This window comes from Pinus tabuliformis, chromosome J (genome assembly GCF_031772625.1).
Source record: "Pinus tabuliformis cultivar Carrire ecotype Pingquan chromosome J, CPIR1, whole genome shotgun sequence".
In the NCBI taxonomy this organism is placed as follows: Eukaryota; Viridiplantae; Streptophyta; class Pinopsida; order Pinales; family Pinaceae; genus Pinus; species Pinus tabuliformis.
The window spans coordinates 1,529,050,051-1,529,072,077 of record NC_142295.1 but is presented as its reverse complement, the minus strand read 5'-3'; positions in this window follow the sequence as shown (position 1 = coordinate 1,529,072,077).

The following is a 22,027-nucleotide window of genomic DNA, read 5'->3' as shown; positions in this document are numbered from 1 at the left end:
TGTGGGACTTCATGGACACCAGACAGAAGAAGAGCACAACCTTTCATCCACAAGCAGATGGCCAAACAGAGGTAGTTAATAGGACAGTGATCCAGTTGCTCAGGGGCTATTGCAGCAAGCACCCCAAGTTTTGGGATGAACATTTATGTTATGTGCAAAATGCTTACAACCGTGCTAAACATTCTTCTACACAGAGATCTAATTTTGAGACCTGTTTTCATTTTATACCAAGGTCTCCCTTGGATTTTGTCTTTGAAAAAGACATAGAAGTTGCTAAACATAGTGATGTGGACAAACCAACTAGGTTCATTGAACAGATCCAAGAAATTCACCAGGCAGTCCAGGAACAACTAGAAAAGAGCCAAGCCAAGTACAAGGCAAGGCATGATAAACACCGGGTGGAGCACAACTTCCAAGTTGGTGATCAAGTCTGGTTGTATATCAGCAAGGACAGAACGCAAGGTGAAGGAAAGAGGCTGAAGCCAATAAGGTATGGACCTTTTAAGGTACTTGAGAAAATTGGTGAGAACACTTTCTGTCTTGATTTGCCGGCATACATGCACATCTACTCAATGGTAAATGCAGAAAACTTAAGACTGTTTGAACCTTCATTAATTGAAGAACCCGAATAGCAAAGTCAATTGCTTTCTATTGATGATCTGTTGCCTAAATGTCTCAATGAGCTGCAGGAAGATACAGTTCTCAACAGGAAGGTTAGAACCATGTTCAGAGGGGATGTTGAGTACCTTATCATTGGGCTCAAAGGTTCAAGACCTAGCAGTGAAAAATGGATAGGGATTGGGCAAGTGAGGCAGTTGTATCCTCACTTGAGCAATGCTTGAAAACCAACTTTTGGTGGTCCAAAAGCCTTTTCAGTGGGAAGGCTAATCCAAATGGATCCAAGAACACTCTCTAAGTCTTGAAAACTCTTATATCATTTAAAAGACCAAAAAAATTCACATGAGAAAACCTTCCAGAATGGCAGAAAAACACTACCGGGAGGCAAAAACAAGAGAAAATCGTGAAAAAATAGAGTATTGGAGGCGTGAACAATGAATGGATAGTAGCTGTTAGATTTAGTAGATCAACGGTCTAGATCTGATTGACAATCGCAATTGGCACAGGTAGACAGCGGATATCGGAACTTAACATATATGTGTAGCGATGGCGATCGATGGAGTCAATGAGGATCATCGATCAAGTGCGCAGATCGACGGCCCACGTTGCATCACAACATTGCAATCAGCAACCACAATAGAGCACTTACAACGGCCCGGGGCATGAGAGATATTCGATTGCAATTAATCGCATCGTGATATCGCAATCAGAGAAATATTATGGAGCGGGGCCTATACACATACATGTATGCGATTCGATGAACCGGATCTGACGACTATATAAACATTATTGCATATATTTTGAGACCCGTTGAAAGGCGTTTTTAAATGTATTTTCACGCATTTCGTTATTTAACGAAATACAAAGAAATAGCATCGATGCGATAAGACCTAGACCCGAAAGGGTTCGTGAAGGGAAATTTATATTGTTTCAAGTATGGAGGAAAGCCATTTTTATGTTATTTTTATGATTTTAACGTATTTTTAAAATTACACAGGAGCAAGGCCGAAGCGACTTGCGATAGCGATGAGGACAGATGTGATAGAGGAATAAATCAGATTTAAGGACTTTTGAAGTCCGAAATAAGAGGTGCTTTGGCAGAATTTCACAGTGTTGCGGCGTTTCTCTTTGCAAAACAGAAAATGATCATTTTTGGGCATTCTAAAGGACTTCAGAGGCCCGATAACCATTTCGTTACAGTAAAGGTGGCCACCATCCTTAGAAGCATTTAGCAATTATTTCTAACGATTGGAAAGGGGTCTGAGTGGATAAAGGATGAGGATATTGAAAGTCGAGGAGATGAAACAAACAGGCAGTGCAATTTCGCTTTAAATCCATAGAAAATAGAACACAGGGAGGCAATGCCGAGACAGAGCTAAGACAGAGACAGAGAGTGATTCAAAGAGTTTATGTACTCAGAGAAAGCTTGGGAGGTTCAATCAAACTCTTACTATTATACCTGTTGTGTATTGAGACACAAATTGAGCTCATATTGTTGTAAAAACTCTGCTTGAAGACATAATAGAGACGCCACCACTGAAGGTTGGACTAGGAGATGTAGTCGAGGAGTATTGGGTGAAATCATTATTAAACTTGCTATGTTTTTATGTGTTTTTCTATTAGAGTATTTTAATGCTTCATAGTCTATCTATTTCGCAATCTGATCGATCCATTGCATAAAATAACACAGGAAAATCCATGCACATGAGTCTGTAATACCTTATTAATTGTTTTAGATCTCATTATCAGATCAGAAGTAAACATGCCATTGAGGAGAGGCGCTATCATAGGTCGAGGAAGACCTGAATCAAATGTAGTTCTATTGTAGGAGATCCAGATTCTGTGTACAAGGATGGACATAATTGAGACCGCTCAGAGGAGAACACCTGATGAAGGAGTTGACAGTGCTGCAGAAGAATATTTTGAGGAAGAAGAAGAGGAGGATAATGAAACTACCAAATTTATCAAGATGTTGGCTAAAGTAGGAGGAAAACCAAAGGTGGAAATTCCTGCGTATGAAGGGAGTCTCAACGCAGAAGATCTATTGGATTGGATCAGTTCATTGGATAAATATTCTGACTATGAGGAGGTTGATGACAAAAATAAGGTGAAATTTGCAGTTACCATATTGAAGGGTCATGCAACTATTTGCTGTGATGAAATAAAAACATCCAGAACAAGAAAAGGAAAGTCCAAGATCAAGCAATGGGATAAAATGGTGAGTAAATTGAAAGCTAAATTTATGCCAACAGATTATTAGTTAAATCTTTTCAAACAGTTACAAAATTTGAGGCAAAAAGGAATGTCTATTAAAGAATATACATAAGAGTTTTATAGATTGAGTATTATAGCAGGACATGTAGAGGATGATCCAAAAGGGATCCAAGAAACCGTCTAAGTCTTCAAAAATCAAAACAATCGCAAAAGGATGAACTCTTAGAATAGGCAGAAAACACTATCGACAACTAAAAATATGAAGAAATAGTGGAAAACCAGAGCTATCGGCGGCTTGGACAGTGATGCACAGGAGCCGTTAGATTTGGCCGATCAACGATCTAGATCCGATCAACAAATCGTAATCGGAGGTGGCAGGCAGAGGCTATCGGAGGTTACTACATGCGAAATGCGACAACGATCAGCGAGGTCAACGAGGACCGTCGATCAAGTGCATAGATCAATGACCCAGGTGTTATAGACATTTTTGTGCCTTACAGCTCTAAGCATGAAATGTCCATAAACAAAGGGATCCTAAGTCCCTAAAAGTGTTGTTCTGACCCCTAAAGGAACAAGGTCAACAAATTACAGCTTCTCCCAGAAGTTCTCCACCAGAAATTGCTCAGAATCAGTCAAATCAGGATCATTTCAGCTGCTCCACTAGCTAGCTGCGTTGCATAGCACCCAAGTACACTAGCTAGGTGCATTGCAACGCACCTAAATGCACTACCAGGGTGCGTTGAGCGGCAAATGACAAATGGCAGTTTCATTCCGCGAGGTGGACAGACAATGGAAGCTTCCAGAATCTTCACCAATGACACTTGCCTCACTGAGTTTGACCAAGGATGAGTAAGAGGCTCTCAGTCTCCAAGTGGAAACAAGAACTGACAAATAGAAGCCACTAGTCAAATTATAAGCTGACTCATCCTCTTTGCATAAATCTATGTATGGATCCCTCATCCCAGAGATCCAGAGGCTAGAATTTTGTACATTGCAGAGAATTGCTGTTGGTTTTGAGATAGATATCAGAGTATTGGGTGATTTATGATTTGTTGGAGGTGAAGAGGGGACTCCTTTGCTGGGAGGTTGATGCTGGATCAGGAATCATCGGTTGTAACTCCTCCTAGATCTTGTTATATCAATAAAACTATTTGAGTTTCTCCTACATGCTTATGTATCAGTGATGTTTGTTACATTTGTATGTTTAGCTTAAATCTGATCCTAAGCTATTTATGAATATAAATCCATGTCTTTGTGTAGTTTTCTTCTTCTGTGATCTTACAAGAACTTGGTGAAGCTGGGAAAGTAAGGGAGCAGGTAGCTGGAAGCTGTCAAAGAGGAGAGAGATTGGATCAAAGGACTAGCGCAAGACACAGGTTGGTTCATCCTATTCCTCTTCGTTTATAGTTCATAAAGAAGAATACAAAAGTATTTTTCTCTATTTGTTTCTAAGGTCACTGTCACACCTTAGTGGGATAGGGTCGTTCTGAGTAGACACTTTTCCCGTTAACAAAATGGCGACTCCGCTGGGGATCGTGTCTAATTAGTTTGTTTGTGTTTCTCTTGTTGTTTGTTTCATAAACATAGAAGTAGCAATCGAACTTCATTTTCCATTAACAAATGCAAAGTAGACATCTGCTACTTCAATCCATTCACTGGATCTGTTTATGATTTGAACAGCTGATTCACAAATGATCTGATTGCCCTTTGTGATAGCTCTTAGACCTCCTTCAAATCTACCCTCTGATTGTGCATTACTGATTGCTTTTACTCGGCCAAAAACCATAGATTAAACTGCAAACCGTGACCCAGAACCCGGATAGAATTATCATTTCTGCCCTAGCGCAGGCTCTGTGAAGAGATTCTGCATTTCAACGCAGTTCCCGAGAGGGCCACCTGCGCTGCAATCTAGTTTCTCTGTGTAACAGGTGCGCTGATCAGCCTAGCCTTGTGCAACTGAGGTTCTTTGCTTCATTTTTTTGGTTTTGTCTCTGATTTTTGCAGCCTGTGATCAGTGTATGTGTCTATTTAAAAACCCCTTTTCTTTGCCTTAATTCTGCCTCCTTTGTACAAAAATACTGTAGATGTTTTTATGTGTTTGTTACATCATTTACAGTTTTCCATTGAAAAAGTAGAACAATCATACTGTCATCCTTTGATTTAGATCTGTCGTAAGTGTCGATTTTGATCTTAGGAGAAAGTTTATTTGCTGTTGACAGTCGATTATGCTTTTAATTTTGCCTTTGGTTTGAATTTGTGACTTTCTAGTGTCGAAACGAGTATTTATTTCTAAATCATAAAGTGTCGTAATCATATCTACCTTTTGATTTCGAAAAGAAGCTTGTTTGTGTTTGTCACTTGAAAGCAAATTCAGATTTGTACATCAACTTTCTTTTTAGGCATCAATATTAAGAAAGTGAAAAACAAATACATGCACATGTGCATTTGCATATTGACAGTCTGTTTGGCGTGATTTAGGAAAAGTGCATTTACAGTGTGCTCTTTGCTCTTTGAGAAAAGATTGTGTCTTTCTTTTCCCCTTGTAGCTAGGATTTTCATTGCTGAAAAGAGATAAAAGTTTGCTTATCATCTTTAGATTGCATTTTAGGAATTACATCTACATCTCGTGGTGAACCCAAAAGGCAAACTTCATAAGAAAGATCAACTTAAAATAAATTGAATGAATCTAACAATGCTTTGGAACTTAACACACAACACTTAGAGGTCTAGGCTAGAGACGTATTCCGGCGTCGTAAAGCCTGGTAACTGTTGTCCTCACTGATGGTTGGGTGATTCCTCCACTTTGAGACGATAAGTGCCAGTACAGACTTGTGCTCCCACGTACCATCGAGTATATATTGGGAGACCCCTATAGGCTTAAAACCTTTTATCCATAGGAAGCCGTGTCGGCTGCCCTACTGATCGCAATGCACCGAACACAGCATTCAGGAACATTGATTGCGGTACCGTAAAAAGTATTCTGCAGTTTTGCGATTGGTTTGGTACTCCCTCTACCTAGATCTCCAGAGCAGTCCCTTTCGTTCCTTTTCAGACTCCTTAACAGAAAAGGTCCATCTGAGCACTTGTCACTTCAGGCTCATTAAAAATCGAAGGAGACTAGAGTCATCTTTTGTTTTTTCTTGACTCTTAAAAACTGAAAAAACAAGTTGTGTCAAAAGCGTCTAAAATTCATTTAATTCGGAAACATACTTCCCCTTTTTATTTTAGTTGATCGAGTAATCCGCAATCGTGGAAGAAAGTCAATTGAAACCCCGTCGTTCGCGGAGGCTTACGAGTCAACCGCCTTTGTCTACGGAATCGAAACCAGTATGGACAAAGCAAACTCGTTTAATCGGTTCAAAATCTCCTATTAAAGTTAGAACAAGTGTTCCAACGACATCATAGACTCCGGTTACTCCAAACATTTCTGGAATCCCTGCCTCTACAGAAGAAGTTCAACAGCCACAGAAGCACAGTGATACTAATCCTAGTATGAGAGTAAACACTTGTGTTACCGAACCAGTTCCATCTATAACCGGTTCGGAGAGTCTTTCTCTTCAAACATCTGTCACTGTCGATTCCACACCTTCTTCGGCACCAGAAATATTTTACGGACCTGACGGTCTTCCCCTTCCACCTGGTCTGATTGCAATTGAAGAAATTGTAGAAGATCCTCAAACAAGTACTCCAACGCACTTTGGAGTCGGGATCACTCTATATCCTTCTTCATCAGAAGTTAGTCTACCACCAGCGGAAGTTCCTGTAGAATCGCTAGGTAATCTTTTGGATAGACTACAAATGTCTGAACAACCGTCAACATCTAGGACTGTGTCATCTGACACAGCGACAGCAGAACTCCCTGCTGTCACTCCGACAATGTTCGCCGGCATACCATCTGTCCCGACTAGCTCTCAACCGCTAGAAGGAGCCCACTCAGGGGCTATTTCGATAGTCTGGTCCGTTCCTGTTTGTTCATCCAGAATAATATCCGAAAACTCTTGTGTTGAGTCTCAATAAATTGATCCATTTGGAGGTCAATTTGGGCAGTCCGGTCCCCAAGGGCAAACAATTCCCTTGAGTTCTGGATTACCACCATATGGGGGGCAGTATGCCCTTTCATTATCCCCTCCGGGAGGATATCCATACGGGAGTTCACAACAATATTCAGGTTATACTGGAATTACCTCAAGTGGTTGGGTACCTATACTACCTCAACAACCAAGGGTTGTGTATTCGATGCAACAATGTGTACCTATGTCGAATATCCCGACTACACCGGCTATTGTGACGGTGTCACAAGTTCAAACGCTGCATGTTGTATGCCAACCTCAGATTTCTCAGGTTGTAATGCAACAGCCCCTTGACCCTGTGACTCAACCACAATTGCCAACTAGTGGGGCGACACAGGTCCAGACGGGTACAATTACCTCACACCTTGGTCCAACAGTTAGTATAGCGCAACAACACATGGCTTCTCAACCATGGCTGGTGCAATACCAACAACCACAATTCCAACAAGTATACCAAGGTTCTGAGCAGTAAATCTTTGCGAACAGCGGACAGCCATACATTCAAAACGGTCAAAATCAACCATTTTACAATGGTCATGTCCACCAACCTTATCAGTCATACCAGCATCAAATGCATTATGCTGGCATGCAAAGACCAACTGCTCAGGCAATCCCATCTTACCCTGGGTCTGATTCACCTAATCTGAATCAGCAGTTACCATTCGTGGCAACTTTAGAGTTACCTGATTTAAACCAGTTAACAAACGATCCAATTGCTTACGCCCCTTGGTGGCCAGCAATTCCACATAAACTTCCATCAGATATTCCTAAATTTAATGGAAATCCGAGTGAAGATCCATCGAATCACGTCATGACATTTCATCTATGGTGTTCATCAAACACCCTAAATAATGATTCGATAAGACTTCGCCTCTTTCAGAGGACGTTAACGGGTCCAGCGGCAAAATGGTACATTGAATTACCTAGAGCTTAGTTTGACAACTTCAGTACCTTAGCCACAACCTTTTTAACCCATTTTCAATTACCAATAAGGTATGAAACGAGAACAGAACTTCTTACCAACTTCAAACAGACAACGACCACTCACATATCCGATCATATACATGAGTGGCGACGTCATCGTAGGATGGTAAAAACGTACATTCCAGATCAGCTATTAGCTGAATGGTTTATCAAGTCATTACTACCTTCCATCACGGAAGATGTGGCAAAGGGGGGAGTCGTAATGGAAGAGCAAGTTATCGCTCATGCACAATATCTGGACTTGATCTATACTCAGTCTGGCACACTCTACGACAAAATACCTGACGCCCCTAGACCGGAATTCTCAATTCCTCCTCCTCCTAAATCGAACAATGACTCTCACGTCGGTGATAGCGTGATTGGCACAACAGACACAAAATCGACAAAGGCTACTTCCAAGAAGGCTCGTAAGATTTCAGATCAAAATGCAAAAGACGAACTTCTTGCTTTGGAAGTAAATGCCGTATAGACAGATAAGGGCAAAGAAACCAAACAACCAGGAAGCAAGAAGAAAGTCAAAGGGAAGAAGAAGAAACAGGATGGGTCATCTCCTGAAAAATCTTCTTCAAATCCTCCTGGAAATAGGAAACCAAGAACTCCATGCCATATATGCGATGAGGATCACTGGACCTCAGAATGTCCGTACAAAGCTGAGCTTAAGAAATTCTTTAAGAGTTCGAAAACCTTAGTAGTGTTAACTGATCCGTTTCCGAATCCAGGAACAAATCTGGTTGAAAGTGGAAATGCTTCCCCGTCTCAAGTGCTGATGTTGTCGATTTTTAAACAGCGGAATGATGCTTTGATTTCGACAAGGAACAAAGATTACGGGAATCCGCAGCTGTCGAACAACAAGGATAAAGATCAACCAAGTAGTTCGACAACAACTTCGACAGAAGTTGTACCACCCACCATTCCTAAATTGACAATAAAACCGCCGAAGGGAGTAGTACACAAGTTGACATTTAATCCCTGCGCTAGAGTGGCGCAGCATTATAACATAGTGGAAGATTTGGCCCAATCGCCATCCGCTATGTCGACTCTTGAAGTACTCCAAAATTGCCCATCCCAAAGGCAGGCTTTATTATCGGCCATTGGTGGGATTGATCCAAAGGATTCCAATCTTGTATCCTTCGACCACAAAGGATACGATCCTCAGTTACCGGCTCAACTAGCTTTCCTTGTTCAAGTGAAAGCCCTCAACAAAAATGTTCATCGAACAATTATTGATGAGGGGGCATCTACATGTATCATGTCGATGAGTTGCTAGAAAACTTTAGGATCTCCAACCTTGTCGCGGTCTGCGACAACATTAAAAGCATTCGACAGAAGGACATATACCCCATATGGTATCCTAAATAACTTGAAAGTCGAACTAGGAGGGAAAACAGTAGAGATAGATGTTGAAGTCATCGATGGGAATCTTGATTACAACATCCTACTAGGAAGACCATGGATATATGCTATGGCAGCTGTTGTGTCGACCTATTTTAGAAAGATTGCATTTCCCTTTCAAGGAGGGATTACAATCGTCGATCAACAAAACTTCCTCCCCAATGGTTCTCAAGTTACAGGAAGCATTCCCATGATCCATGGAAGCCCCCATTCACTTCAGAATATCGAAGTAGGCCTACTAAAAGATCCTATACTAATGGGAACTTTCGCTCTTCCACCTCCAATCAATCTGGCGGAAGTAGCGTTAATAGGAACCTGCAACATGATATCTTCCACAAAGATCTCAGAAAACGATATCAACATGGATCATGCAATGGTTTTGCCCCCAAGCCCAATGGAAATATTATAGCAATCAATGTTTCTAGCATGGGAGGCAAACCCAAATCAACGCTCATCAAGCGTTTGGATAGATCGGTCTAGAGAATATGGTACTCCTTCAGATCCTTGGTCGCAAGTGCATGTCACCGACAAAGGAATTCTTCAAGCTATGGTAGTTGAAGGAGCACCACGGAATGATTCCCACCATCGTTCCCTTCTTCCGAATTGTGAAGAAGAGACTCAAAATGACCTTTATCATCCTTCAGTCTTTGATTTTCTATCAAATACTGTAAATATGGTGGATTTCGAGCGAAACTTATCCAACATTGAAGAGACTATAGCCATAAATATCTCGACTAAAACAGATGTTGTAGAGAATATTTATGTTGGCAAATGTTGTTCTCCTTCAGAACTGGAAATATATAACACTCTTTTTCGAAAATTCAGAGATGTCTTTGCTTGGTCATACAGTGAAATTCCAGGCATCGACTTAAGTATCGTTGAACACGAAATTAAGATGTATCGAGATGTTAAACCAGTACGACAACGGCTAAGGTAGGTGCACCCCAAGAAAGTCGCTGCCATTAAGGTAGAAGTTGAAAAACTTCTCCATGTTGGTTTCGTCTACCCGGTTCCTCTAACCGATTGGGTATCGAATATTGTCCCTGTTATGAAGAAACAGGGGACAATTAGAGTGTGTGTTGATTATAGGGATGTAAATCAAGCTTGTCCAAAAGACAACTACCCTACACCCTTCATCGACCAAATAATTGATGAATGCGCCGGATGCAAAATATTTTCATTCATGGATGGATTCTCCGAGTATAATCAAATAAATATCCGCCCACAGGACCAGTCAAAGACTGCATTCATTTGTCCGTGGGGCACATTCGCATATCGAAAATTACCCTTTGGCTTAAAGAACGCAGGGGTGATGTTTCAGAGGGCAATGAATTATGCCTTCCATGACATCAAAAACATCATTCAACCATACCTCAACGACCTTCCGGCTCATTCGCGAAAGCGGACTGATCATCCGCAGCATTTAAGAGCGATAATTCTATGTTGCCGACATTACAAGATACGACTCAATCCGCACAAATGTGTATTTTGCGTCAGTTCTGGTAGTTTACTTGGCTTTGTAGTCTCCAAGGATGGGATTCGTCTCGACCCGTGTAAGGTCCAGGCAATCATAAATTTGCCTCCACCTTCAAATTTGCTTCAGATTCAGAAACTCCAAGGGAAAGCAAACTTTCTGAGGAGGTTCATTCCAAATTACGCCGAACTTGCTAAAGGTTATACACGTCTTTTGAAAAAGGAGGTACCCTTTGTCTGGGATCAGGTTGCGTAAGCTTCCTTTGATGCTTTAAAAGATTCCCTAATGAAAGCATCATTAATGTACGCCCCCGATTATCAAAGAGATTTTAACCTGTATCTGGCTGCAGCAGATATGACCAATGCAATGGTTTTAGTTCAAGAAGTCGATGGAATTGAACATCCTATATATTATTTAAGTAAAAACTTAAATGATACAGAAAGCAAATATTCTTATGTTGAAAAACTAGCACTTGCAGTTGTTCAAGCGATACAAAGATTTCGACACTATGTCCTCTTACGGAAAACTACCATTCTGTCAGATTGCAACCCCATGACTTATATATTGTCGCGACAGTTGCTGGGGGGCAAATATTCAAAATGGATAGCGATCCTTCAAGAGTTTGATCTCGAATTTGTAAAATCCAAGTCAAAGAAAGCTCTAGTTTTTGCAGAACTATTATGCGATCTCCCATTGTCGTCCAACGATGAAACATCTGAAGAATCAATCGTGGATGAGAATTTGTTTCTGATATCTACAAGCAATGAGTGGTATGGAGATATAATAATTTATCTCCAAACCCAAAAATTTAGGCCAAACACCTCACACTCTGAGCAAAAACGTATTCGGTACCAAGCAAAAGACTACATGATCGTCGGTGATACACTTTACCGTCGTGGTATCAATACAGTTCTGAGAAGGTGCCTCACCCATGAGGAGGCCGAAAAAGCCCTGAATGAGTGTCATTCAGGCGCCTGTGGGGGGCATCAATCTGGATATGCTACAACACAAAAAATCTTATGAGCAAGATACTTCTGGCCAACAATGTTCAAAGATTGCATAACCGCAGTCAGAAGTTGCCATGCTTGTCAAATTTTTGATAGTAAAACCAGAAGACCACCCGCACCTCTACAGCCAATAGTTTCTGTTGGGCCGTTCACCAAATGGGCATCGATTTCATGACATGTAACCCCACCTTGACCGGGGGGCATGGGTATATCATAGTCGCAGTTGACTATTTTACCAAATGGGCCGAGGCGATGCCTACATTAGATAATACTGGTGAAACAACTGCCCTTTTCTTTTTTAATCATGTAGTCGCCAGATTCAGCGTGTCATAGGCTATATTCACAGATCATGGATCACATTTTCGCAATCACATGATGGTCAAATTAGCTGCCAAACTAGGGTTGTCTCACGACAGCTCTACTCCGTATTATCCGCAAGCCAACGGACAAGTTGAAGCGATCAACAAGGTCCTGAAGCGCATGTTGCAAAGGATGATCGAAGTTCACGAAAGAAGGTGGCACCTAATCCTGTACTCAGCCTTGTGGGCTTACCAAACATCGGTAAGGAATGCAACCGGGTTCACACCCTTCCAACTGGTATATGGCCTGGAAGCAGTCTTACCAGTCCAGTGTGAAATCTCGTCTCTCAAACTTGCAATTGATCTCCTCCCCGGAACTTCAGAAGAAGAGGCTCGTTTCTTGGAATCAATCCAATTGGATGAAACCCGTTGTGACACTGCTTTGTCTAACGAAGCCCATAAGAAACGAGTCAAGGCGCAGCTCGACAAAAATGTCAAACCCCGTGTCTTCTCGGAAGGTGACTTGGTCCTGCTTTACGACCAAGAATCCGATAAATTGGGAGCAGGTAAATTTAAGTCTTTATGGATGGGCCCCTATATTGTTAAATGAGTGTTAGCGAAAGGAGCCTGCGAGTTAATGGATTATGACGGAATTCCACTGGCGCAACCTCGTAATGGGTTGTACCTCAAGCGTTACTATGCATAAATAGTAACCAATATGCTTTTGTTATATTTTTATTTTCGCTAAAGGGTTTGTTTTGGTCGAGTAATCCAGTTTTTACACTTATTGCAGATGTTAAACCTATTGGAGCCATGTGTTGGATATGCTGACGGAGCGAGTCGTAGTTCGCGGAACCTGTCCTCCGCAGCCTGGGCCATTTTTTATCCAAGCGGCGAGTTAGTAAGTTTCAGAGGTGTATGTATTGGTCAATAAACGAATAACATCGCTGAGTATAGCGCGTTGATATAACTTATCTCTGATGCCATCACCCATGGTATACGCCGACTAATTGTCAGGCTAGACTCACAACTCGTAATACTACAACTCAATGGTATATATTCCGTCCGAAACCCAGCTATTTATCGCATGTTCCTAAGGGTTAAGATTTTGGAAAGACAATTTGATCTTATTCAATACCAACATATTTCCAGAAACTTAAACACATTAACCGACTCATTAGCAAACTATGTGTTAGATAGACATTTGCAACATTTATAAAAAAAAACACATCATCAATGTTTTACATGTGGATCATATAGCTCAACCGAAATAAAACCCCGAAAATCAAAAATATATATAGCTGTTTATGGTTTACATATAATGTTCTGTAACCAAGACAAAATCGGTCACATGACCCAAAAACTCAAAATGCTAGGGGGCACCCTAGTCTAATGATGCTCGTGATAGCAAGTCACAGCCTGTGCGATCATGCGTAAGAGACGAGTCCATCGTCTGGGCACACCAGTAGTATGCCGCTGTAACTGCAAAGGTAGCTCGTCAGTCCTCACATCTGGTATACTGAGAGTGAGGCCCTCAATCTGCTCCTGTAAAGCTGAGAGAGTCTCGGCCACATCGAGGTCGCGAAGAATAGCTCTTCCGGCGGCCTCTCCTGCTGGGCAACATCTGGTACTCTCAGGTGAACTACTGGATGAACAGGACCAACATATGCATGTACACATGAGTTTGATTAAAGTCTTGATAGAATAAAGCACAAGGACATTATAAACAAAAACAGTAAACAACAATATGGTCAGAGATTTTACCAATAGCACCCCACTGCTCGCCATCCGGCAGTACTAAATTTGGATCACCCCAGAAGTCCATGCCTGCATATGGATACTCGGCATAAACCATCTCCTGACGATCAAACCACCTGAAGAAGGTATCAGAAAATGAAATCTGAGACTGGCCAGCATGCCTAGTTATATGGTCAACCCATCTCTGCATACGTGGTTCAGTAGGAGAAGATAAATCGAGTGCAATGTACTGCGGCTGCATCAGTGGTATCTTCTCCAAGGCAAAGGTGGTCAAAATAGAACTGAACCCAAAGTTCTTCAACCTCCCATTCTTTATCTTGGTCAACTGTTTTTTCATCACAAGAAGTACTGCGTCGCACCAGTTGAACACCTTCGGTTGGAGGCATTCCAAGGCATGTTGCATATAGGATCTGTTGGCTACATGAAGAGACGCACTACCGGCCATCCTACCAAAAGTAAACAGGAGAGTCCTAAGGGACCTGTCAGTGACATCACGGATGATGATCTTGCCGTCTTTACTCGCTGAGATCCTTCCCTGCAATACCGGCGGACATAATCTCTCACAGAATCGCCTCCTTGGGCTGAACCTGACAAAGAGATGGGGGCACCCCGCCTCGACAAGCCAGTCAAGAAATAGATGTCTACTGCAGTCAAGGGGATAGATTTGCTCCTAATATGGAAAACTTGACTGATAGGATCCCAAGCATCGAGAAAATACTGCAGTAGGTTGATCTACTGTCTCATGCTAGAAATGCGGAAGAACTTCAGCGAGCCACAATTCCGCAGCGCGTTCACTGTAACTGGATCGTGTAGGGCAATCATGTCCTCCTCTTCATGCTCACGTTCTCGCCATGTAAGGGTCATCTTGCTCCCAAATCTCTGAAAAAACAAACAAGAGAGGAGATAGATCCTGATTTTGGTGAGAAACAGGCAAAAATTCCATTAAAAATTGTGCAACAAAATCCCTTTCTGCGCCCAATGCACCTACATCAGTGTTCTAGGTGCGTTGAATGTCAAACTGCCTTCATACAAACCAGCATTCAACATAGGTTTCGATACACTGGGGCTACGTTGATGGCAGAACAAACCCCTCAAAACCCAGGGGCTCAGAAAAGCAGGGAATCAGGGTCAAAAAGCAAAATGGAAACCATGAAACGAAAGAGCTCAGGTTTAGCTCCTACCTGGTCCAGACGGCGCCGAGAATTGTCCACAGGATCTCCCGAAATCAACTGATGAAAATCGAGGTGGAAAAGCACCTCCAAAGCTCCAACAAACCAAGTTCAAATGAAATGGTAAAATGAGAGGTAAAAACAATTTTTAATTACTTTTACGTAGTTCAAAGTAAAATATTAGTGTTTTAATCTCATTTTCAAGCAAATATTGTTCATTTCTGACTAGTTTGATGAAGCAGTTGAAAATACAATACTATCTTTGGAAGGACAAAGCTATTTATGGTAAAAAAATCAAAACAAGACCATCTAATCGAGCAGTTTTAGCACATAGTTCAAGCTCATTAAAAAATAAACATAAGACATGAGCAAATGTTTCCACCCGCATTTAAGCTCGTTAAAAAATGAACTATTCCCTGGTAAATAACCACCATGAATGTAACATTTCAGCCATTAAAGCCTTGGTCGTGTTTGCACCGTCACCTCCACTTTTCCATTGGCCGATCATTCACCTCCATTTGATTGTTTACCCATTTTGAGGAACAACTGTGAAGAGTGATTTCACCAGCCATCCTTGTGACACTGTCATGATTGGAAAATTCCAAACCTTACCTGGAATCAGCTGCTACCCGTTTTATCACTCGTTCCTCAAAAAACGAGTCTTCTTTAAGCTCTTTTCAACTGACTCGTAAAATATGAAAAGATTGTCGAGTTTTGGACTTCCAGCTCGTTAAAGCGACCGGAAGTGCTATCCCTCCTCTAGATTTTAATCTTTTTGGACCTGAGGGATTATTGCACAAAAAGATCGAGCGCTTGTTTTGTTCGGCTCGTTAAAACTATCGAAAATTCATCCCTTCTGTATTGTTTTATACTTTTTCAGACTTAAGGGATTAGATGACGAAAAAGGAATTTTGGAGTTACCTTTACGTACCTTTTCAGACTCTCTAAAAATGAAAAGGATCGAGTTATCTTTGTCGTTAAACTCGTTAAAATGATTAATAGCGACAAACTTGTCTTTAGACGAGAACGAGTTTCACTATCGCTAGGCTCGTTAAAACATAGCGATGGGTTTGCCCGAAGGGAAAATTATAGAACAAGCATATGTTATCCTCCTCAAGCTTGACAAAAATAAAGAGGTACTGGTCAGCAATGACTGGGGAAAAATTGGGAAGAAAACTCAAAGAATCTTTATTGGTAGCAAGTCGCTCTTGAACATGACACTTCCACTCCGTGTCCGAATCGGGTTGGGTTGTTTCATTCACCGGTCACATCACCATGGTCACGCCATACCATCCACATTTGGGGTAAATGCTACCAATCCATCACATAAGTGTCGCTGACATGTTCAAGAGAAGTCATCCAGAGAAGTCACCTGTGTCCCATCCACTACCATACATTATACTTCATTCTTTCATGACCGCCATCCTGAACCGTATATCATCAGATTGTTTTCACCTCCATCAAAATCATTTGCTCCGTTCCGTGTCATTGACGTGGGATTCATTAAGGCCGTCCTTTGACGGATCACTTCTTGTCGACATCAGCTCATTATCCAAGAAGTTGATCTAGGAACACCCCATTCAGTACTTTGAAGCTTGCATGCCTCAATGGCAAGTTTCTCACTTCCCGCGACAGGTATACATCAATGACCTTCGACCGAAAGATTTTGCTTGGTGTTCAACGCCAAGTCCTTTATTCACACCAAGTGAATTGTACTGCAGTACCTTGAGGGTCATCATCATTATCGGTGATTCCTCTCGCGCTTGTTAACAGTTTACATCATTGACTGGTAATCAAGCGATGTCTTTCCATGTTCGACTTCAAAACATTTCTCACATGGATCAACTTGTACTTCGAGTGAAGATCGGACGAGATTGAAGACCCCGGATCTAGTTTTATCCATCCGGGCTGCGATATATATTCAGGAAAATAAAGACATTGAAATGTACAGCACTGCAGCACAGATAATCATCCTACCAAAAGGATGATGGCTCTATCAGAATCATCAGTCTACCATCAGACGATTGTCTGTCCTATGTACATGAAAATGAATTTATAAAGCTGAGCATGGGAATGCCCACCTTAGCTAGATCATGAAAACAATATGAAGATAATGTATTGTATTGTATCTTATTATAGGTCTCCTCCCAGCATTGAAAGAACTTCGGATCCTCCTAATAAAGCATTTCACCCGATAAACAGCCTCATACTTTAAGGGGCAACTGTTATAGACATTTTTGTGCCTTACAGCTCTAAGCATGAAATGTCCATAAACCAAGGGATCCTAAGTCCCTAAAGGTGTTGTTCCGACCCCTAAAGGAACAAGGTCAACAAATTACAGCTTCTCCCAGAATTTCTCCACCAGAAATTGCTCAGAATCAGTCAAATCAGGGTCATTTCAGCTGCTCCACTAGCTAGCTGCGTTGCATAGCACCCAAGTACACTAGCTAGGTGCGTTGCAATGCACCTAAATGCACTACTAGGGTGCGTTGAGCGGGAAATGACAAATGGCAGTGTCATTCCGGGAGGTGGACAGACAATGGAAGCTTCTAGAATCTTCCCCAATAACACTTGCCTCACTAAGTTCAACCAAGGATGAGTAAGAGGCTCTCAGTCTCCAAGTGGAAACAAGAACTGACAGAGAGAAGCCACTAGTCAAATTATAAGCTGACTCATCCTCTTTGCATACATCTATATATGGATCCCTCATCTTAGAGATCTAGAGGCTGGAATTTTGTACATTGCAGAGAATTGTTGTTGGTTTTGAGATAGATATCAGAGTATTGGGTGATTTATGCTTTGTTGGAGGTAAAGAGGGGACTCCTTTGCTGGGAGGTTGATGCTGGATCAAGAATCATCGGTTGTAACTCCTCCTGGATCTTCTTGTTATATCAATAAAACTATTTGAGTTTCTCCTACATGCTTATGTATCAGTGATGTTTGTTACATTTGTATGTTTAGCTTAAATTTGATCCTAAGCTATTTATGAATATAAATCCATGTCTTTGTGTAGTTTTCTTCTTCTGTGATGTTACAGGAACTTGGTGAAGTTAGGCAAGTAAGGGAGCAGGTAGCTGGAAGCTGTCAAAGAGGAGAGAGATTGGATCAAAGGACTAGTGCAAGACACAGGTTGGTTCATCCTATTCCTCTTCGTTTATAGTTCATAAAGAAGAATACGAAAGTAGTTTTCTCTGTTTGTTTCTAAGGTCACTGTCACACCTTAGTGGGATAGGGTCGTTCTGAGTAGACAATTTTCCTGTTAACATCAGGTTGCATTGCAATATCATGTCTACAAACCATCGTGGAATGCTTACCAAACAGCCCAGGGGTATGTGCGATATGCGATTGCGATCAATCAGATTGCAATATCGCACCGGAGCTACACAAAGGAGCGGGTGTATATATATACATACATACATACATACATATATATATATATTTGTGTGTGTGTGTGTGTGTGTGTGTGATGCGATAGCCGGACCCGATAGCGTTATAAACGATATTCCATACATATTGAGATCCGCCCACCAATAGTTTTGTGTGTATTTTCACGTATTTCGTTTAATTAGCGAAATACGAAGGGAAGTGCTGATGTGATGAAATCAGACCCGAAAGGGTTTATGAATGCATATGTATAATGTTTCAAGTCCTCATAAAGCCATTTTTGCGATATTTTCAATGTTTTTAACGTATTTTGCAAATACAAAGGGAAGCCATGACACAAGGAATTTGTGACATGCGATAGCAATTTCAGGTGGACCCGATAGGAGTATAAAGCGGATTTAAGGACTTTTGAAGTCCTAAAAACTATGTTTGGCGGATTTTTCCCATGTTTGAATTTATTTCTCTGTGTAAATAGAGAATGACTTTTTCAGGGATTCCAAAGGCCCGATGAACTCTTCCGTTGCATAACAGGTGGCCACCTCCCCTGAAGGCGTTATGCCATGATAGCTAATGCTCAGAAGGGGGATTCGAGTGGACAACGACCAAGATCCAGAAAGTTCGAGAAGAGGAAATGAACAAACAATGTTGATTGGCTTTAAAGCCACAGAAGATAGAAGATAGGAACAAGCAGTGGTGAGACAGAGAGAAAACAGAGACAGAGAGTTAGTGAGGAGAGTCTCTGTACTCAGAAATAGTTGGGGGATCCAAGTGAAGCCTTCTTGTTTTTTATATGTTGTGTGAGAGTCAAATTGAGCTCACTTTTGTAAAACCTTTGCTTCTGAAGACATAATAGAGAGGTCACCACTGAAGGCTGGACCAGGAGACGTAGCCCAGGGGTGTTGGGTAAACTCCTTATTAAACTTGCTTTATTTATGTGTGTTTGTCTATTATGTTCTTTAACTACTTCATTGTCTATGTATTTCGCAATCTTATTGATCCATTGCACAAAGTAACATAGGCAAATCCATGCACATGATTTTGTAATACCTTAATAATTGTCTAAGATCTCATTTTTAGATCAGAGGATGACGCAGAGAAAGTAGCCAAATATATCAATGGCTTAAGAAATGACATACACGATGAGATCAACTTGCTGAGTGGTGGGCCCCAGTATTGCAGCAATAATGCTACAATTCCTGGAACTCCCTTCTTTAATTTTATCAATCCAGTAGTTCGTAACAAACTTGGAAGCGACGGTGTTGTATGCACAAGTACTAGCTCTTGCCGCGGCTGTCACTTGATCAGCTGGCACAAGTTCGCTAGGAGCTTAAGCCAACTTCTATGAGTTCTTAGAAGAAGCTTTTAACTGTGATGGATGAAAGCTAACTCAAAGGAGGCTAATCTACTTGCAGAAAGAAACTAAAAGCCGAAAGGAAATGCAAACCCTAACAAACCCTAGTTTTACCGACTAACCCTACCGGTGCAAGAAAAGCGATGAAAGCAGTGGAAATGGATACCATTGACTTTTAGAAAGGTAAAATGCATGTGACTAAGCTACTTCTACAATAAAATCTAGAAAAAACATCTTTTTGTATTTTTGAGTAAGTTGGCAGAATTATTATCCATGTGCTTTACTGTTTTTGACTGTGCAGAGGTGGATTGGCGAAAGGAAATGCTTGCAGGAGGTCGGGAAGGTTAGAAGAGGGCCTAAGAGGTCCCTAGCACCCTTCTAGAGAGTTTCACAGAGTTTGGCTATCAAGAAACTGCTTTCGTGAGCTTCTACAGGAAGCGTGCAGGGGTTCTACAAGATGTTTTGTAATTTTCTACAGGATGTTCTGAAAAGAGGATTTTGGAGGGTTGATGGAGGAAAAATGGTGGGAAAGTGGACATGGAGGTTGGAAAAGGATGTTAAGGGGTCTAGGACCTGGCGCATGAGGCTAAGGAGCGATTGGATTTGGTTTAAGGATGGAGGGAGCAATGATGCACAAGAATGTAGAAATTAGGGCAAAGGGAGAAAACGTAGCAAATGAGAGGCAAGAATCTAAGTTGGAGGACGAAGCAGGTTGCATGGATGGGGTGAGCGTAGTAGAGGAGGTTTGAAAGGTGCTCTGCATGTGATTTTTCAAAAATAACCAACGAAGACTAAGAAAACCAAAGATCTAGCTGCTTTAACCTAATCTGACCTAAATAACAACAAAGAAAATGAACAACAGTTTATTTGCAACGAAATAATGTGAAATAGCTATGAAAAATAAGCAATCATGAACCTGAGCATGTAACCACAACTGGTATCAACTTCTACAAATGAGAATCTAACACTAATAATTGCATGATGAAGCAAAGACAGTGTTTTTGGTGGCAGCAATGACACCTTGGTCCCAGCTCATGCTCCCACCGAGGGAGAGGTGAGATCAGAGATGCTTGATAGCCTTTTTATGAAGATCTTCTCTGTTATTAACCTTTCAAATCAAACTAAACATGAAAATCCTTTTTAATCATCAAAAGCAACCTAAACAACAAAACAAGATTTAAATCTAAATAGCAGATTTTATTCTAAGAATGTAGCAAAAACACATAAAAGTAAACAAAGGAGGTACTGGGCACCTGAGTAGGGCCCAACCCCAAGAGCTACAGCCTCCTAAAAGAGATTAGAGCTAGTGCAAAGCTGGATTCATCTTTATTGAGCAAGAAATAATAGTTACATCAAAAACTGTCCACAAGGGAAAGCTTGAAAGTGTGCTGAAATGCAGAGCTAATCTACTGCCTAAAAAATGACTAAAAGAATGACTAAAATCAAACTACAAACTAGCTAACTTCTGCCTACAAAGTGACTAACTAAAATGAGGCCCTAAGATTTCTGATTTATACAAATTGAGGACCCCAACAACCCTCCTAAACTTTAGGAACTCGGCTACCAAAATTTGTAGTTAACAACACATTTACTAGGCCTTGCTCGGCTGCCCTTGTGATAATTGATGTGGTGGCCCTTGAACTCTGAGTTGATGGTGGAGAATTCGAGGTAAGGACCCATAAATGAAGGGGAAACCTTCCTAAAAATTCTCTCCATGAATTTGGTTGCCAAGTGCTCATTTAAACCTTTGATTTTGTCTCCAAATTGACCAAAAAGATTGCATAAAGCACACACTAGACTTGTTGGCATAATGACTAACCCAATTCATTCTATTAGCATAAATATAATCAAAAACATGCAATAAACTAATGAGAATGGTGGATTAAGTCAAATTAGGAGGCTAATTGAGCCCATATAATTATCCATTTTTGGGGCTCATCATCACCCCACTACTGAAAGTGTTGCTCATCCTCTGAGCAACTAATCTATCTCTCTATCTTTGATGGCCCTAGTGGCCTCCCTGTCATTCCAAGCTTCTGAAGTGATGTCCTCTTCTCGGTCATGAAAGCATGCTTTTCTCTCTACTTCTTCCCACTGCCTGTGCTCCTTTTCTTGTAGCAGTTTTGTTGGCACCTCAACCTCAGCCTGCAGCTCGTCCTCTCTTTGATGTTCATCATATGTTTCCTTGTCTTTCCTCCTTCCTATGATTGTTTGGCTGCCTTTTCCTTCAATTTCTCGATCTCTCTTAGCTTAGCCTGAGTTTCTTACAGAGAATTCTCAGCTTCCTGTAGAACTGTCGCAGCTTCC